General features: G+C 33.9%; 1 long non-coding RNA gene across 2 annotated transcripts; it reads right to left on the bottom strand.

Moving 5' to 3' along the window:
* Nucleotides 1–222: 222 nt before the first annotated feature.
* On the bottom strand, nt 223–21850 carry LOC125268878. 2 transcript variants are annotated; one of them, XR_007184990.1, is made up of 3 exons: nt 21344–21850; nt 10289–10469; nt 223–2891 (listed from the first exon to the last, which is right to left on the bottom strand). It is a non-coding gene; the product is annotated as an uncharacterized LOC125268878 (long non-coding RNA). The 2 variants fall into 2 exon arrangements; XR_007184989.1 differs by lacking the exon at nt 21344–21850 and adding an exon at nt 10577–11646.
* Between the last annotated feature and the right edge of the window lie 92 nt (nt 21851–21942).

The following is a 21942-nucleotide window of genomic DNA, read 5'->3' on the forward strand; positions in this document are numbered from 1 at the left end:
ATTGGATAGAGATACACAAAGATATCGAAAATATTCTCAACATGAAAATACCCTTCAACTTTACCAACTTTATTTTGGGTAACACAGACTTCTTACCTGATTATGCAAAGTATCTATTCAGAATTTTAATTATTGCCTGTAAGAAAACTATCACCAGACACTGGCTCCTCCCTGATCCCCCTACTCTGGAAAAATGGATAGAATGTGTTAATGAAATCTACCAGATGGAAAGACTAACATTCTCACTCCGCTTGCAGATGAATAGATTTTCAGTCTTATGGTCAAAATGGGTATCCTATGTTAATCAAACACAACATGCAGGAATGTTGTCCTGAAAGTTGCAAAGATAATGGTAATCAAGGGTTGATTTTATTGTACTGTATTGTATGTATCGTTTATTAACAAAATAATTGTGTTATCTTTTGTTTTATATGTATTAGAGATTTGTATTATAGTAATGCACCCTTTGTTTGTGTTCTAATATGTTCTTATTATACTTACAAAAATGGGAATGTTGGGAATAGAGAACCTTGATCTAGATCACAGACTGGAACTGTGACCATGAGGTTATGTCAATTTGGCTATTGTATTGTTCCCAATGTTTCAAAAATAAAGAATTAAAAAAAAATTAAAAAAAAAAATAGAAATTTGCAAAAAACATTTTACACCTACACATAAAACCAAAACTTCCATTTAAATTCTTTCATAAACCGTAATTAGAATTTTAACCATCATCTCAATACCAGCTAATCAAATTTTGATCATTACATTCATTAACCCTATGTACTTGCATTGCAATATTTGCATATGCAATATTGTTATAATTTACAATTATGACTGCCAAACTAAAAAAAAACAAAACAAAACAAAAAAAAAAACATAAAAATGATAATAGTACTTTAAAATAAATCTCTTCATTCCAATTAAACTCAAACTCATTTCCTTTACATACCAAACTCTTTACTTACATATATTACTGTTTACATGAATGAAGACCCATAACCATTATTGAATAAAAAAAAAACCCTTAGTTTTCAAATACAATATAAAAATTTCTGTACAAAACACTTAACATTTTATTATAACCTAGTGGCAAACATCAATACATATCACTACAACTACACATAGATAAGATTAACCTTGATTATTATAACAGAAACATTTCCTATTTGACAATAGCATTTTTCTCTGAAGCTAAAACTTGCAAAAAATAATACATTACAAGTACCCTACTGCACTAACCCACTACTTGACTTTGCATACATCATAATTTAACTACATACATTTATAATCTCTTAAAATATTTTTATCTAAAATGTTCAGCCTTTCCACTGATTTATAATTTATTACTTGCATATTAACTACTAATTGTACAACAATTAGGCTACATATAAAATACCACTACTTTTATATTCCAAATTTAAAATTTAACAAAATTCATACTACAGCATTACAAGCAATTCTCTTTTATTATAATTTAGCAATCACTTTAATTATTGATTAATGATCATAAAATAAGTACTATACAACTATACAAACTCCCATTGATAAATGGCATGCAATTCATTTTAACATACTATGATGGACAAACTTCTATATTACTATTAGTAAAAATAAAGCTGCATCTGATTATGCTATATTAGTTAGACAAAATAGTGTTTTATAAATACGTTTCTTTACATTATAAAAAGATTCCTAAAGTTTTATACTTCAGACAAATTTACCTATTAAACCCTCCAAAATCTAAATTTACATATTTAATAAATGTTGCATTTTAATAGTTCCAATTTCAATATTAAACTCTAATTAGAAAATACATTACTGCATGTACATTTTTACAATAAAAAAAGACAAAAACTAAAAACCCTTGTTAAAGTGTTTACTATAAAAAATAAAATTTATAAAGTTTGTGAATTTAAGTTAAAGTGATTCCTCAGTGAAACAAATAACTTAAATAGTACCACACTAATGGTTAAAATAATGATTTTGTACTTAAATCTAGCAGTCTTTCTAAACCTATTGATTTGAGGTTGAAATTACCTTTGTGCACAACCTAATAAAACTCATCTTTCCATTTATAAAAATGAAAGTACTATTTCTTCATACAACAAAATAAATACATTCTTATTTGACCTAATATCAATGTACTTGCCAATGAAGTAGCAAGAAATTTGAAAATCTATTCACTGCTGAACAGTCCCAAAACACCAAACTTTTTGGATGTTTTTATGTTAAACTCCCTAACACACACTGGGCATACAGCACACTTTTTTTTTCCCTATGTACATGTAAATTATGACAGTATCAAAACACTACACAATTATAATTACAATAACATACATATACAAATCATACCTTTTGACAACTGTATTTGGCACCATCAATTCTTCCTCAGATTTTCCAGATAGTGTCAGAGAAGCACTGACTGTAGATTCGTACATCTGCAAAATTTGCAATCTTTTGCAACGTACACATCTATGAAATTTGGCCTTCGCCTCAAAATCCTCTTGCCATGCTTGACATCTGCAACAGCGTCTGGACACCACAACCTCGACAGACGTGATCTTGCCCTCACTTATGTTTACCTCACCTTCGTCAATATGGAAGTCGATTTCCTTTTTCAAGCCAGGCAATGGATCCATTAATTCAATTTCGCTGTGGCGCGTGGTTGTCACATACAGTTTGCCACCAAACATCCTGGTGCTAAGATTCGACCACTTGTAGGTTTGCCCAACAACAACCCTCCCAATCAGTTTATCCCAGAGCTGAAGCTTGATATTTCCACCAGAATCCTCAATGTAACAGGCCTGTGTCTCCATACATGAGCCCCTGCATTCAACAGTTTCTGTGACATCACTTACATGAATCACACGGCCCACAACAGCACGTACCTATTTAATGAAAGAAAGAAAGAAAGAGAAAGAAAGAAAGAAAAAGAAAGAAAGAGATTAGAGATTTAACACACCTTTATTAATTATACAACATCAAAATACAAAACAAAAACACTATCACATAAAATTTAATTTACTCCAATTCCTCAGCAAAGTGCAATGCATCATTTTCAATCCAGCACAACATTCTTCCTACAGTCCAAACCTCTTCAAAATTTTCCAATTTCCTCATATGAGAATAGAAAATAAAATCATGTTTTATTCGTGCTTTTATAAGCCCCTTGAATAACAATTCAACATTCTTACTACTGCCAGCAATTTTATATTTCCTACTAATATAAACTGCCATCTTGGCTTGACCTAAGATCAAATTTAACAACCGTCCTTTCTTATTTTTCCTTTTAAAGTATTTAAAACCAAAAATAAACACAATCATTGTAAACACTTCATTAACATTAGCAAACAAAATCTCCAATAAACCAAACAAAGGTCTTAATCTCTCACAATGCATAAAACAATGAAAAATAGTTTCTCTTTCACCACAAAAAGGACATTTGTCTTGCACATTTGGATTCAATATTGAAATAAAAGCATTTACAGCAACAATTCCATGTAAAATGCGCCACTGAAGATCACCCACATTTTTTGTCAATGGTGGTTTGTAACAAGAGCCCCAACAAGGTTTAACTTCAAAATCCACACTTAAATGATCTCTCCATGGTGTATCAATACGTTTTAATTTCTCTTTATTTATCACCTTCACAAAAACTTTATATAAACTCTTTCCCCCTATTGTATCAAACATTATATTTCTAAAATTCTCTGAGGTCATTGAAAGAGATTCATTTTCTATTACACTTTCAGAGATCACCATACAAGGAAAATTATCCGTTTTATCAGGAAGTGCTTTATTTGATAAAAAGTTCCAGTCTTCTTCACCCAAGTTTTCTCTGCACTCCTTCAATAAAAAATGAACTGTCCTTGTTGATTTGATTCCAAGTCTCTGTGCAAGTGCATCAGCATTGTCCAAAGTGATACCAGCCACTTCTATCAAGTCTTTCATCTGAACAATTTTGGCTTTCGTTAAAACTTGCATTAGCCACAAAGTGGTGTCTCCACATAAGTCAAGTCGAGCACCATTAATCAACGGTTCTTCTAAAAACCAATACAGAGACTTATTTGACAAAGATCTTCTAACCTGTATCATACACCATGCTTTTCTTACACTCTCATAAAAGGTAGAAATAGACTTCAAATTAAAACTCTTACAATCTGTCCAAAATATATTTCTTCTAAAACCCCACCCTCCAACCTTACTTAAAAGGCAACAGGCTGGTCCAAACCAAGTTATACTTGGACAGTATAAAAACTTTTGAACAAACTGTAGCCTAAAAGCCACTTTCCTGCTTATAAGGTCAACAACTCCTTTGGAAGATAAAGAACATTCCGTGGTAACCAATGTAATCTATCCCCAAAAAAGTTGATCATCATGACCTGTATTTTTCCCAGAACCCCTTCAGGAGGCTCTAGAACCATTAATCTGTGCCATAACGAAGAGGCTACTAAGTTATTAATAATCAGTGCTCTGCCCCTAAAGGACATTTTGGGTAAAAGCCATTTCCATCTTCCTAACCTTCCTTCTACATTTTCAATAATATTTTCCCAATTTCTTTCCATCATTACTTCATCACCTAAAAAGACTCCAAGATATTTCAGACCTCTTTGTGACCAAACCATATCACCTGGTAAAACCAATTCTCCATCCTTCCATTTTCCAACACTATATGCTGAACTTTTGGCCCAGTTTACTTTTGCAGATGAAATTTTTGCATAAATATTGACAATATCAACCAGCTTATCAATATCATCCTGTCCACTAGTTAAAACTAAAACATAATCTGCATATGCTGATAGTTTTATAGCTGGGAAAACACTGTCATAATTAAAACCATCTAAAATAGTCCTAATTTTATTCAGCATGGGCTCTATGGCTATAGAGTAAAGCATGCCTGACAAGGCACATCCTTGTCTAATCCCCCTTTGTATTTTAAAAGGGCTACTCAAACCACCATTGATTTTCAGTACACTTTCAATATCTTCATAAAGCACTTTAATCAAGGCAGTGAACGCTGGTGGAAAACCAAAAGATTCAAAAGTGTACCATAAAAACTGATGATCCACCCGATCAAAAGCCTTCTCTTGATCTAGTGAAATCAAGCCACATTTTTTCCCGAATAACCTAGAGACTTCCAAAACATCTCTAATTAAGGATATGTTATCCACTATAGATCTATTAGGTACACAATAAGATTGATTTATATGTATAACCTGTCCAATTACCTTCTTCAGTCTATTCGCCAAAACCTTTGAGAAAATCTTGTAATCAGTGCATAATAAAGAGACTGGTCTCCAATTTTTTATATCTTTCAGATTGCCTTTCTTGGGGAGCAAAGTTAAAACAGCTCTTCTGCAGCTCTTTGGTAGTTTTCCTTTATCCAAACTTTCACTCAACACTGTTAATAAATCTTCCCCCAACAAGTGCCAAAACGCCTTATAAAATTCAACAGGCAATCCATCTAATCCCGATGCTTTGCCATTCTTCATATTCTGTAAAACACTGAAAAGTTCGTCTGTTGTTAAAGGACATATTAGTTCTGCATAAGAATCTTCTTCCACTTTTGGAAGACTTGATACAAATTCAGCCATTAACTGGCCATCCACAGGACTGTTAGAATACAGCTCCTTATAAAAGCTGACAGCCCTTTTACGAATGTCAGAAACCTCAGTTAGAACTTTTCCATCTTCTGACCGTAAACACTGAATACTTTTCTTCTGGCCATTTTTCCTTTCTAGACTGAAGAAGAACTTGGACGGGGCATCCATTTCAGAAATATTTTGAAATCTAGATCTAACCAACGCCCCCTGAGACCTTGTACCTAATAGATCTGCTAAGGCTGTTTTTTTTTCTTTTAAGTGCCTGCAATTGATTTTGATTTGCAGAAACTTCATTTAAGGACTGAAGTTCCACAATATCCATCTCTAGATTCCTTATGGATTGAACAATGTCTCTAGTAACATTGAAAGTGTACTGATTACAAAGCTTCTGAATTTGAACCTTCCCAATCTCCCACCATTGTTGTATTGATGTAAAAGAAGACTTTTTTGATTTCCACCCCAACCAAAAGAATGAAAAACATTTACAAAAATGAGCATCTTCAAGTAAGGCACAATTAAAATGCCAATACGCACTCTTACTTTTAACAGAATTAATAAAAACATGTGCAACAACCATCGAGTGATCAGAGAAACCAACAGGACAAATATAACAAGATTTAAAACATTGTTTCTGATATTTAAAACAATAAAAAAAATCTAATCTTGCAAGTGACATACAATTTTCCTTTACATGGGCCCAAGTATACTGCCTTTCATTACAATGAAAAGTCCTCCACACATCACAAAGTTGCCATGTTTTAATCACATTTAGTAATTTGCTTCTTGAAGCCATATGAGGCTCAATGTGATTCCTATCCAAGTCCCTACTTGTACAATTAAAATCTCCACCCAGTACTAAAAAATGTTCTGTATTAAACTGTCACATAAAGTTTCAAGAAACAACATTCTTTCCATTGATTTCACAGGAGCATAGACATTTATCAATTCCATAGTAACATGTTCAAAGTTTGCTTTTATCTTAATTAATCTGCCTTGTATTACTTCAACCACGTCATAAGATATTGGTAGACAAGTCTTTGAAAACAAAACAGCCACCCCAGCACTAAGAGCATTTTTATGACTTAGAATTACCTTTCCTTCCCACTCTTTCATCCATTCAATTTAATTTTCCTTTGTGCTATGAGTTTCTTGCAAAAACATGACATCTATACTTTTTAGTTTCATTAACTCATAAACCTGTGCTCTTTTACTTGCATCCCTCGCCCCATTTACATTCAGGGAAGCGATTTTAAAATTGCTCATTATGAGGGATGAAAACAGCACAAAAAGCCATGTCCATACTGCTCCATTATTCTTGTGACAAATCATTATTTATTGCTTGAGGACGCACTCTTTGTACAATCTTTTTTAGACGATACACCTCAGGATTTGACAAACAACCTTCACCTTTCTGTTTCATTAAACTTTTTGCAGAGTCAATAAATAAGGAAAGATCAGGAAAGAAGTCTATGACCTCAACATTCCTCATTCCTTTTGTACGCTGGAGGAAATTTTTCATTCTTTCCAAACTATAACCACTACAGTCTTGCCCCACATCTTCCTCAATTTGAACTTCAGAAAAATCTTGCTCACTTTCTGAGCCAGACAAATCACTTGCATTCAAAGCTTCCTCAGAACTTTTATTAACAGGCTCGTCCTGTACCTTTTTTTTTGATGTAGATGCCATCTCACACATCTTTGACTTCCTTTTAACCCTTGGCACTTTAAAAACAGCTTCATCCTCTTTGAGTATTTCACCCTCCATCTCTTCAAATTCAACATCGATTGTCTCATAATTTTTTGGAATCCGTTCCTCACTACTCTTTCCTATACTACTTCTTAGTCCTTCTTTATTCACACTCAAATCTGAAACCTCACTAATTTCACTTTCTTTTTCCACACTCTGACCTTCATCTTCTGTACCATTTACCACATTTTTATCTGGACAAGCGCGTACCAAGTGCCCCACTTTCCCGCATCCAAAGCACTTCATGCTCTCCGTTGTTGCAAAAATTACATAATCGAAACTGTCAACTTTGAATTTGAAAGCAACATTCAGTTCATCAATATCACTCCTCAAAATCATATATACATGTCTGCGAAACGACACGACATGTTTCAGCAACGGAGATTTGCACCCTAAGGGAATTTTCTTGATTGCAGAAACCAACTGTCCAAAGCGAGATAATTTACGTTGCAGCGCTTCATCACTAATAAATGGGGGGGCGTTAGAAATCAAAACCTTCCTCGCTGGATTGACAAGTGGAAAAACCTTAATCAAACTATCATTAAGAACTACCCCGTTTTCAACTATCATGTTCACTTTTTCAACTTTATCTAGGAACAATACCACAGCACCGTTCATTCTAGACGCCGAACGAATACTGCTGTGACCAACCACTTCTCCCAATGCTAACACACATTCTTCAACTGAGCATTCAGCTCCAACCGGCACTTTTATTCCATGCTGCCGGGTGAGTTGCTCATAACTCGCTGTTTCCGCATTCGCCATGGCAGCCAGTTAAAGAAACTGGCAAACCCAACCTCCCCGTTCTCACCACACTATTTTAGTGTTTCGTGACCATACACAGTAAGAAACAGTGAGAGAAACAACACTTAAGTGAACAGACCTTTGAAAAAGAAGAAAGGACTCCACAGTCGCGCTCCAATTCACACTCCACAAACGCCACGCATGTGCACGAGAGGGAGAGAGAGAGAGAGAGAGAGAGAGAGAGAGGGCAAGAGAGTGCCCGAGATCCAAGGAAGAAGAGCATAGGAAAAAAGAGACCAGAGCAACAGTTAAAATCCCCTTTTATCCCTTCCTTGACCATGTGACTTAAACCCAAATGTGAGACATTCAAACTGACCAATCAGAAGATTAAAACTTCCCCCCACTGTACTAAAGGTGTGACCATTTGTAGACCCCCCATATACACACATCTTGGCCTACAGGCCTTGATCACTATCACCTTTGTGCCTTCCAAATGGCCCTTGGCAAGAGAGAGGGGGTTGAAAAAGTAAAGCAAATGTCTTTGTTCATTTTAAAATATCTTTGGATATTTTCAATCTTACACATGATCAATACACAGTGTTGGGGAGTAGTTAACTACTTGTAGCAGCGCTACTAGTTTAACTACATTTTTCAGTAGCTTGTATGTAGTTCAGCTACTTTTAAAACAGTGTAGCTTTTCCAGTAGTTAACTACATTTTCCAGCAAGTAGCGGTGTAGCGCGACCAAAAGCTACAAGCTACTTTCCGTTTTGCGTTCTGACGAACCTAATTCATTCATAAAGAAGCACAGCGTCTTCAGATCATAAACTAAAATCGTGCATTACCGCCATCTATTGTTATATAACGCATCTTGCTGCTTTATCAGGTAATCAGCAGTTCATCGAGAACAGTTCATCCGTCAGTTGAACTGAAAACAAAATCGCAATAGTTTAGTGCGCTTATCACATGGCAAAGGCTGATCTAATAAATCGGTTGCTCGGGTATAAGAATGTTCACGCGAGAAGCGCATGATTCGCGTCTCAAAGCTTTATCACTGCATGTGCTGTGAGTATAACCTGCATTATTCCGTGTATCCAATTTAAGTTCCGGTTCGGTTTAACTGCAGGTCCGGTTCCAGAATCAAATCATTGAGGGTGCTTCTGAAATCAGTGAGGGTGCTATAGTAAAGTGAAGATGTAATGTGTAAACAACGGCTCCACCATAATAAGAATAGCAATAGTGAGACATTTAGGATTTTAAGTCATTTTACAAATAATTGGAATAGAATTTAAAAAAAAATAGACACAAAAATTAATATTTTTCTAGTCTGCATTTACATTTCTTATTATTCTTATTATTATTGCATATTTTTGTCCTGTGTTTTGGTTATGGTAGCAATTTTTTGTGTGAATCCTGCATTTATTTGTAGATATCACTTTTGAAACTGCAGAGTGCAATTGGTCGTCAGTCCTCTCATAGCATGATAAACAAAACTTATATTAAAATTCTGAATGTATTATTTATAAAGCGTGCAAAGAGAGTTAGTGTGAGATATAGGCTACATTTGAGTATTATATCTTTTGATATAGTTTACAAAATAAAACAGTACATTTTGAAATCATAATTGTAGTGCACTGTTTTGTTTTAAACTCCAAACATCTTACTTAAACATTCTTCATTAACAGTTATCCAGTTATTTGTAATAAGCTATGTCATTAAAAAAAAAAAAAAAATCAAAGTAGTTTCGATGTAGTAACTTGTAGTGTAGCTAACTACTTTTTCAAAAGGGTAGCTTGACTGTAGTTTAGCTACTTTAATTTATGAGTAGCTTGTAGCTTGTCAAACTACAGTTTCAGAGTAGCTTCCCCAACACTGTCAATACATTTGTTACCGTATTTACTAATCTTAGTTAACGTTAGTTAATGAAAATATAGTTGTTCATTGTTCATGTTAGTTCACAGTGTATTAACTAATGTTATCAAAATTTTAATATTTGTATTAATAAATGTTGAAATTAACATTAACAAACATTAATAAATGCTGTATAAGTGCAGTTCATTATTAGTTCATGTTAAGTAATGAACCTAATTGTAAAGTGTTAGCAAATATTTAAATGAATAATACTGGGTAATTAATTTTTTCAAAAAAAAAAAAGAAAAAAAAGAAAGAATGAAACTTCTGAGGGAGCTTACTCTTTGCAAGTTGGTGCAAAGCATCGGATCTGTAACCTCTTCAACAGAAATGACTGTGGCCTCAGGGTTAGCCGTCAGTGCTTTAAAGAGGCTAGGTGAAATGAACTGTGGTCCTGGTCCCCATGCACAATGGAGAGAGCAATAGCAACACCAGCATAGAAGTAATCATCATTCTGCATTGCTGAAAAACAATGATTTGAGACACAGATTATTGAATACTGATTCATCAAGATTTATTCAAATATACTAGAATGCGGCAGTGCATGTTTATATCCAGTGCTTATTTACATCTACTGTTGAAATTCAGGAATTTGGCTTCATCAGGACCAACAAATAATGCCCCCTGTTTAAGGTTCTCCATAAGCAGAGTGAGGAACTCCCTCCTTGGCCCACCAGAATCTATTGCTCCCTCACTTGCCCCCAGGTCATCCATAAATTTGACATCAATCCTCTTCGATGGGCAGAATGACTTCATGGACATTGTGAGTCTTGCACTTTCCCAGATATGTTTTCTACTAATATTAAAATAGGATACTCTGCTTTCATCAATTTTCTCTGCCAGCTTCTCTATGATCTCTGTACTGTCTCTGCTGAAAAATATAAGAAGCTACAGTAGGTGGCCATCCAAAACGGCGTTTCTACCGCCGCCGCCGTGTCGCAAAGTGCATTTGCACCTTTTGACCACTGAGTGGTGCTTTAACCACAAGTTATCCAACAAATGCATCAAAGCACATTTATCTTTATGCAAAATGTCAATTTTCTCACATATTAGGCCTATATTTATCACAAATACATTTTTATTTATATGTTAAACTCCTTTAATAAAACAGCATGGATTTTTGACACGCACATTCTTTGTTATTCGTTACCTGTTCTTTATTTGACAGATAACTACTTAATAAAAATATAGCCTGTTTAGACACTGATTAAGAAATTGTTGCGTGTTTCATGAATTATATCCTTTATTTTAGTAAAACGTGAGTCACCGAATAATTTCGCTCCCATTATTAAGGCACGATTTAGCTAAATAATTGAAACTAAAAAGAATGGACGGATTAATAAAACGTTATAAAAACAACTGCAACTCCTGCAGCTGCATTTAAATGCAGGAGTGTATTCTATTCCTTAAAATATCAAATTCAGAAACGACACATTCCAGCGGATCGCCTCTCACAGACCTACGAATTTATTATCGAACTGAGATATTTCTTTCTTTTTAGGTACAATTATTCGCTGAGTTTAAGTTCATTTGAGACGTTTCTCGCAGAGAGACATCTAAAAGCTCACCCTGTTTTTTATTTATTTAATTTTACTAAAGCACAAGGTTTTGTTGTTATTGTGAGCGTACACAAATAAAAGACCATTTGTAGTCTTGCATCAATAGGCTATCGCCAAAATGACGGAAGGCCTGTTTTAAGTTGTTTCAGCTGTCATGAGGAAAAAATCCATCAGAACGCGCCGGCGCTTTCGTCGGCCAGAGGAATAAAAATGTAATCAATTTAGTTTCATATTTATATTTAAATATTGGGCTGTAACCTAATATTTTTTTTAAGATGTCACCAATGTTGATTATGAAAAGGGAATAGCATGACGGATGCGCAATGTCGGGAGACATGCAGCGGCTCAGACATGAGTTCGACCACTTCATTAAGTTTTGTTTTATAGTAAGTCTTTCTTTAAAGTGAATTTCGTTTTGTATAAATTGTATCTTAATTTCAATCAATGTTTCATCAACCAATATATTTAATAAATAGGAAGAAAAACATGAACGTCGGGTGTGGAATGGATTGCGTAACAAACGAACTCATGTTTCCGCGGCCTTTGAATAAGGCTGAAGCAATAGACGTCTTTCTGTTTTTATTAAATTTATTACTTTGTCTTTATTACTTAATTAATTGATAAGATGTTTTTGGTCAAGCAATATATTTTAATATATTTTAACAATATATTATATAAGCGCATAAATTGCTGTTTCAGCCGCAAATTTTCAGTAATTTCGATCGGTGCATCAAATGATAGGCCTATAGTCCTAAACTAAATTCATGTATTTACAGTAAAAGAATAAAGAAATAGCCTAACTCTAGACTTATTGGCTATGATATTTATGTTTGGGCAATATAATAATAATAATATAATAATATCTCAGCAAAGAATGAACATTTTTATTTGTCTCGACACATGACCGCTAACAGTATAACACAAGCACAGCGCATCAAAGCTTGCTGTTGTCTTGGCTACCTTACAAACAGCGATGGAAACAACAGTGAATTTTTCCCCCTTTTGTGGTAATTTAGCACTATTTTCTATGGTATTCTGCTTGCATTTTTGGGCTTCAGTTGGCTGCTTTAGTTTTATCTTTATAGTCAATTGAGTTTAGTTCTAAAAAAAGCAAAGGCTAAATAGTAAATAATCTGCGACAGGGCCCATCATAGGGTGGGGGCTGAGGGGATGTCCCGTACGCCCATGATGTAATGGTAACACATCGCTTACAAAGGGTTCATGTTAACTACTGTATGATTATCAGACGATTTTAATGTGTTAATGTTTCAACCATTTCGTGCAATTATAGCTATGCAACATACTGATAAACTGCAATTGTGCAGTTTGTATCCATTAACACACTCATAAACATTACAAAAAAAATGTCATGCCATAAGCTACAAAAAAAAAAAAAAAAAAAAAATGTTGATATCCCAATAATCAACATTTTGTTATTCAAGAAGTGCTAGGCTATTAAGATAAAAAAGTTTCTGCTATAGATAATCGCCTAATCTGACTATCCACAATGGGCTACTCAACCTAACAGTGCTTGCTCTGCAACACTTGACAAGTTTGAGATAGGGGGAAGGGCGCTTTGTTTAAAATGTTTGTCACCAAAGCCATTAATCCAGAGGGCGGGAGACTCAAAATATTAGCCTAAGCGATGCGCGTGACAGACCTTTTTGAAATCTTGGTGCTTTTTGTTAATTTTAACATCCTGGGCTGCGTTTCCCAAAAGCATCGTAAGCCTAAATTGATCGTAAAAACGATCGTACGAGTGATCTTAATATTAAGGTCTGTTTCCCAAAAGCATCGTAACTTAAGTTGCACTTGAAAATGATCGTAGATCTACGAGTGCTCTGGAGTAATCGTAAAGCTCTAAGTGCATCGTAAGAAGACAGAGTTATGAGGTCACCTACAGGACAACCGGCAGATTACACCTTTATTCAAGTGCAATGTGTATAACAGCTAAGGTTTTGACTGTATTCCTCTTAAATACTCTTTGTTGTTTAATATGAAAAGAAAAGGGAAGAAAATAAAAAAATAAAAATACACATGATGTCATAAATAGTGCTGATAAAACATGTCTGCAATAAAAAATTTGTCTGTACACCTGTAGAAATTGGCTAGATGAAGTACATAATTTGTACTACTGTCACCCTATATACCCTTTATATAGGCTTTATATAGGCCTACCACCCAAGGCCTAAAGCTCTATGAAATAGCTACTATAGGAGTTCTTCCAAGTGTTTCTGAAGTGACTGACTTTTTTCAACTATAAACTAAATTTTAAAACATAAACAATTTTAGATATTAACTTCAAAAACACTGAATCAGTTTGATTGATTTCACACACACACACACACACACACTCACACACACACACATATATATATATATATATATATATATATATATAAACTATAATTAATTTAAGTTAAATATAGACACTATAGTTAATTTATGTAAGTGAGAATGACAAAATAAAGTAAACTGTGACATATTATGCCCAAAAATTCTTCATACAGTGGACTACCAGTAAAATTGATACAAATTTGGAAACAAAAATTATTTTGACACTTTGACCTGACCATGTTTTGCTGAAGTGTTATTTGAGATCTTGTCATATTTTACTACCATTAAAAAAAAAAAAACTATAGTGAATAATCTGTAATAATGAATGAAATGTTCAAGGTGTCTGAATAAATTGTGGTTTGACTGTGTGTGTGTGTGTGTGTGTGTGTATGAATGAAGACTTCAGATGCAAAAGCCTCTAAGTGCCATCTGAAATTTTTTTATAAAATGAACAGTTTTATCAAGCTTGTATGTTTATGTTCAGTTATTTCACATTAATGGAAAAGAAAATGACCTATTAATTGCCATTAAAGTGAAATTACTGAACCTAAACATATGAGCTTGATAAAAATGCTAATTTTAGAAGAAAATTTCAGACGGCACTTAGAGGCTTTTGCATCTGAAGTCTTCATATATATATATATATATATATATATATATATATATATATATAGCTTAAAGAAATCGTCTGAAAATTACATCTTTGTTTAGCTCTACCTCCTCCAGAAGAACATTAATTTAATCTTTTTGAAAGGTATCTATTTATTTATTTATTCTAAACCACATCAGGTGACGATTATTAGGTTAAACGTTAAAGGATACGATTTTATAAGGTAATATTCAGCACTTGAGAAACGGACAGCGACTCTTAAGTAGCACGTAGAGCGCGTTCTCGCACGTTCATGTTAAGGGCATTTTTGGGAAACGCACGTGGAATTGCAGCGAGCGTTCGTAACCTCGCACGTAGAAAGCGCTCTTAAGAGCTAAGATACATCGTTATTGGGAAACCCAGCCCTGATCTGATCATATGAAATAAGCTGACGAAATACACAATTGTTAGACTCTGTTATGAGTATTTGTAGTAAGTTTCTTTATCTGTTTGTGTTATGGGGATTTGCAGAAGTTCCGAATGGGATCGATCAACCCTCCCCCCGCGCGTTTGCCAGCGTCTGCTGCTGCCGAGCAGAGTATGTGCGAATTTGTTTTTTTTTTTTTTAAATCTGCAAGAAAAGTTATGAGTTTGGCATGTGGTAGGAAAAATACGTTTGCACAATAAGCCACTACGCAAATTTGTGTCTAACTAGATCAGCTAAAATATATTGTTCGACCAAAAACATCTTATCAATTATTTAAGTAATAAAGACAAAGTAATAAATTTAATTAAAACAGGAAGACTCAGCCTTATTTAAAGGCCGCGGAAACATGAGTTTGTTTGTTACGCAATCCATACCACACCCGACCTTCATGGTTTTCTTCCTAATTATTAAATATATGCAATTGGTTGATGAAACACTGATTGAAATTAAGATACAATTTCTACAAAACGAAATTCACTTTAAAGAAAGACTTACTATAAAACAAAACTTAATGAAGTGGTCTCCCGACATTGCGCATCTGTCATGCTATTCACTTTTTATAATCATCATTGGTGACATCTTAAAAAAAATATATTAGGTTATAGCCCAATATTTAAATATAAATATGAAACTAAATTGGCTACATTGTTATCCCTCTGGCCGACGAAAGCGCCGCCGCGTTCTGATGGATTTCACACAGTTTTCACACAGACAATCGAGCGTTTCGTTCTGGTAAAAGCACAAAACAAAATGCACACAACGTGTCCTTGCTCTTGATGTACAATCACTGATGAACACCTTTGGTTTTAATCAGTAAATTAGCCTAAATATTTGGGCGTTTCTTCAACTAGGTGCACTTTTAGCCTTGTGAAGTTGAATAAAAAAAACTTGTTCAAAAGCCACGTAACACATTCTCGTATGTTTAAATAATATCTCTAGTTTTAAGATCTGTAAGAGGACAAACTTAGATTACAAGAGAAATTGTTAATATTTTACAGTTTTTCCGACCCGCAATGAACAAATGTCATTTCCACCACATCTCAATATACCGCTGTTATTTAAAAATAGAATAATTTATGCCACTCAAGAATTGTCTAAGATCATTTTTTTTTAGCTAGTTTTACCAGTTTTTCCACAATTTACATTAATTATACATTTGTCAATGAGATAACTCAACTGCTCTAAGGACCAAATGCTGAACTGTACACCTGTCACACTCTGAAATTTAATATTTGTTTGGGTAAGAGCTTATTAGAAAATAAATAACTTTAATTTTTATATTAAGTAGAGCATGATCTCAGAAATTGTGGATACATTTTTAATGTGTGATGAGAACTTTTTAAATATTTTTTAAAAATGTGTGTGGTGGTGGAAATGACAGGGTGTGGTGGAAATGACAATGAGTTAACGTGAATGTAAAGAAACAGTAGAAATATTTATTAGAAAAATACTTAAATTCATCACACTCATTAAACAGAATTCACAGAATCATTAAACATAACCACACCTGTTTTAGTGTAGTGCTGAGTTTGATGTATAAAACTGATTTGTCTCACAGATTAACTGTTACAGTGCATACTGTAAATAACTGACACAAATGATGGCAAGGCAAAAATATAAGCCATAAATGATGCATCAAAATCTCAACATTGTGAGATAATTATGAGGCTATATAATTGTGAGAGTTTGATACTGAAATGTTCTCAGTAGTCTCAAATGAACACTTATCTTCTGTAAAGAGTAACTGTATCATTTAAACAGAGGTGTGGAAAGTGGAAAATTTTGAGCACCTTGAATGTGAGAGTGTATGTATGTTTGCATGTGTGTGAGAGAGAGCGTTTGACATATCTGTCTCTTTTAAGTCTCTCCTTCATATTTTATAGGGTCAGCTTTTATTTTGTCCCTATAGGCCTGTGACCTTTCTTTTGTTGTCTTAGGTGGCATCTTAAACACAGAAAAAATTAAACCAATTAATATAAAAGTAATATAATTTAGAAATAAAAAAAAAATCATAATATAATTATATGCACTATATTGCCAAAAGTTTTGGGACACCTGCCTTTACGTGCACATGAACTTTAATGACATCCCATTAATCCATAGGGTTGAATATGCAGTTGGTCGACCCTTTACAGCTATAACAGCTTCAACTCTTCTGGGAAGGCTTTCCACAAGGTTTAGGAGTGTGTTTATGGGAATTTTTGACCATTCTTCTAGAAGCGCATTTGTGAGGTCAGGCACTGATGTTGGCGAGAAGGTCTGGCTCGCAGTCTCCGCTCTAATTCATCCCAAAGGTGTCCTATTGGGTTGAGGTCAGGACTCTGTGCAGGCCAGTCAAGTTCCTCCACACCAAACTCGCTCATCCATGTCTTTATGGACCTTGCTTTGTGCACTGGTGCGCAGTCATGTTGGAACAGGAAGGGGCCATCCAAGTTGGGAGCATGAAATTGTCCAAAATGTCTTAGCACGCTGAAGCATTAAGAGTTCCTTTCACTGGAGCTAAGGGTTCAAGCCCAACCCCTGAAAAACAACCCCACACCATAACCCCCCTCCACCAAACTTTACACTTGGCACAATGCAGTTAGGCAAGTACCGTTCTCCTGGAACCACCAAACCCAGACTCGTCCATCGGATTGTCAGACAGAGAAGCGTGATTGGTCACTCCAGAGAACACGTCTCCACTGCTCTAGAGACTTATTGCACTGGTGGAAACCTATCACGGTACCACACTTGAATTCACTGAGCTGCTGAGAGCGACCCACACCTGTGACCATGAAAGTGATTGGAACACCTGAGTTCAATGATTTGGAGGGGTGTCCTAATACTTTTGGCAATATAGTGTATTATTATAAAAAGTATAACACAACTATACTATTGCAATCCATATCAATTGTACTTTGTAACCATAAATGTCATTTCCACCACAGAGGGCAGTGTGGTGGAAATGACTGTGGTGGAAATGACATTTCTGTAGTTTATTGTGAAAAAATGGAAGATAGCTTCACTGATTCGCTTTGAATTAATACTTAGCATTTCATGTATGCAAAATACTCTTATTTAACTTACAATTTTTAGCTTTTTATAAACACCCTTGAAGGTACAGCATGTTTGGAAATGACGTAGAATAAATATATTAACTGATCTAGCAATATTTACCTTGATTTTTCTTCATTTTTTGTTGAAGAAAATTTAAAATTTCCTCCATGTCCAACATGTGCTCTAATGTCACTGAACATTTCCACAGAAACCACCTAAACAATCTTTCACACAAACTTTTTAAAGGGACATTACAGCATTGTGGTGGAAATGACACCAATACTGTGCGACAGCTATATTTTGTATAAAAAGTAATATTGATAGTAGTCTCACATTAAATACTATAATGTATTTTAATTATTTTACTAGTGCTTAATTCAGGTACATTAATAGTTACCAGATAAGTCATATTTTTAAACTGTATTTTCATTGTTGAAGTTTAAAAGTCTGGGTGTGCGACAAGGAGAAAACAGTGATTTTGGCACCTATAAGGAGGTTGAAAAATATGAAAAAATCATAATAGAAAGGTAGTAAAAAGTTTTTAAGGTGGTTTTATTGTTAGTTTGATAAAGAAAGAGGAATTTGTCCAAAATTATATATATTTTTAAAAATATGCCCAAAGGACATAAAAGTGCCCATAGTCTAAGAATCACCCATAAAGATATAAATATAAATAAAACTTATGTAAATAAAGGTGACTTTACTTGTTTCAGCAGTTGGTCGAAAGTCACTAATGCTTTAGTCTTTATATACACATAGTTAGAAAGTCAAATTCAACCATGGCAAGTAAGAAAACGCCATGAGATGGAGATACTGGAGGAAGAAACTTTGGGAGAAAGGTCAACTGTGGAGGACTGGAGCTTCATCACTGTCAGTAACTGGAGAGGACCAGAGGAGCAGGACAAAGAGAAATTAATTAATGTTCTTACAACGGCAGGTAAAATCTGAATCGTGGAAACTTTTCTAGCTGGACAGTGTACTGAATCACAGTTTGACGTTTATAATGGCTTTTTATCATTAAATCCAACATTACCCTTTATAAATACGCATTATTTGAAAGACCAAAGACTCGAGTTTTGATGTTTGATAACTATTTGCTAATTAACTGAAGTGACACATGTAACTCTGGTTATGTGGAGTCTACAGAAAATAATATTGTATAATCTAACTTTAAACTTTTAATTAAAAAGTTTAAACGATCTATTAATATGCATTGTGAATTAATTATGTATAAATAAAAATAATTAGTATTATAATTATATTATAAAAACACATGATGTATTACACGAACACGAGTTGTGTGACGTAAGCAGATGCCTCACGGAAGCAACACGAGCGACACAGAAGAGATTAAAATAAGGTTTATGTTGTTATAAATAATTTAATATGGGCATGAGTCACTTTATAATACTGTATCGGTGATGATGATAAATGGTTTTAGAGTGATGATTGCTGATTTAAGCGCGGATGATAGCGGATTAATGTGATCCTCTGAATCTGAAGCGGGTGTTTATCAAACTGAAATTAAGGTTTATATTGTTATAATTAATTTAATATGGGTATGAGTCACTTTATAATATTTTATGGTTGATGGTGATAAATGGTTTTAGAATGATGATTGCTGATTTAAGAGTGGATGATAGCGGATTGAGATCCTCTGAATCTGAAGTGGGTGTTTATCAAACTGAGAAACTCAGGATTCGGTGAGTTTATTGATCGAGTTGAGAAAATCTCTAGTGGATTTGAGATGGCGGGCCATCAGAAAAAAAACCCTCTTTAAATATAGGAGAACGTTATCTTTCGTTCTTTGAGCTGTAGGGTTGAACTGATTTTACACTCATCCACTGCACGTCTTACAGGACTTTCTGATGATAATCAAAAGACAATTTACACAAAGAGTTCTAACAAGAGTATTGTTTAATGTTAATGAACGTGAGTCGGATGTACATTTCGCATTTATTTTTATTTAAACATTTCTGTTTGAATTGTGTTTGAATATATATCTGGGAAGGTTACTTTTAGAAAGTATTTCACTACAGATTACAAAATACATGCTTTAAAAAGTAATCAGTAACGTATTTCGTTACATTACTCAAGTTTAGTAACTTAATCTAAATACTTTGGAATACTTTGAAATACTTCACACAAAGGACCATATTAACTTGATGTTCTGTTTTAAGTTTACAACCTGTAAATAAAAATGACCTCTACCCATCAGGATTTAGTTTTCCACTAAATTATATTTTAACATCAGTTACAAAATATATATCTACAGTTTATTAGACATAACCTATGTGTTGGTAAAGAATTTCAATATCTTAAACGAATTAAGAAAATATTTGTTTCTTTTAACATCACATCCATATATAATTACTATTGATATATCATTCCTAAATTATATTTTTGGATGTGTAAAGATGTGCATCAGAGGGATTACAAAATATTAAATGACAACAATAAAATACTGTTAATATTATAGGTTGTTTTATAGGTGTATAGAGTCGAGATGACACAGTGGTTTAAATTGTTTTATTAAAGTTTGTTTGTAACATTTAGAATGTTTAAAGAAAATGAAATGAAATGATCTACCAAATAATCTCGAGAGAAGGCCTATATTCAAAGCTCACCTACTCACCTACAGTTCCTCAACAGTTTTGGAACCAGTTCATGGTTACCACTATACACAAAGCTACATCAAAACTTTTCTGAAGACAGTTCCCTTCAGAGATACATTCATACCAATAATATTTATATTATTGGTATGAATAATATATATATTATTCTTCCTGTATTTCGCGAGCAGTAAACTTGTGCGTGGTGCAGTATTTTCTCTGCTGGCGCGTCTGTTCTCCTCTTTGTGTCTGTTTTCAGCGTGTAGCTGTGTTAACATCCTGCTGACAGCGTTAGTAAACATTTCCTGAAGTTTGGGGGAATTATTACAAAGCTGTTTGTTTGCAAGCCCGGAATAAAGATCAAAATAAAACTAAAAAACCTTTGGATTTATGACCAGCGGAGTACTGAATCTCTATTTTTGATCATGAACTCGATTACGCGCCATATACCTGAACATTTGGAATTAATTATTTAGATTTAAAGTTTGTTTGTAAAGTAAACAAAGAAATTGGCTTTATAAAACATTATTTAACGCATGATTAAGTGGATGTTAATTCTATGAGGATTTCGTGTTATTTTTCAAAGACCTAATAAATTCTTAAATTACGTAGGCTAATGATGTAACCATACAAAGCTCAACATACAAGTAAATAGGAAAATAAGGAGTAAATAGAGAAAATAACATTTTCAAAGAACAAGAACAGTTTAGGCCTACCTCAAGATGCTTTTTCAAATTATTAGATGTTGAATTGTTTGAAGCAGATCGACGTTTTGTTGCAGGTAGACATAGCTTGCATTGCACTGTGATGTTACTGTACGTCCTTTTTCACGTTTATAAGTAAAACTGTCTTTGAATTTCCACTAGAGAAATGCGTTATGCCCTGTTTTCCCGTCCATACGTGCGATCTCATGTCTGCACTCTGCAGGTTGCTAATATCTGAACACTTAACAGGCAGCGCGCATTTTTTTTTTTAAAACAGAGTCGGAGAATCATCAACTATTGGCTCGTTGGTTAAAAATCCTCAAACAGCTTACTTTAATAGCCTATTAAATGAAATAAATGACATTAAAAAATCAAAGTAATCCCTGGTAATCTAAAATACTTTTTGAAAGTAACTGTAATTTGATTACCACCTATTTAAAATGTAACTGTAACGAAATACAGTTACTGAAATTTTGTATTTTAAATACGTATCGTTGTTACATGCATTTCGTTACTCCCCAGCCCTATATATATATATATATATATATATATATATATATATATATATAATCAGTATTATCATTCTTCCTCACACCTTCCTCTCCACTAAC

The sequence above is a fragment of the Megalobrama amblycephala genome, linkage group LG5 (assembly GCF_018812025.1).
Source record: "Megalobrama amblycephala isolate DHTTF-2021 linkage group LG5, ASM1881202v1, whole genome shotgun sequence".
Classification (NCBI taxonomy): Eukaryota; Metazoa; Chordata; class Actinopteri; order Cypriniformes; family Xenocyprididae; genus Megalobrama; species Megalobrama amblycephala.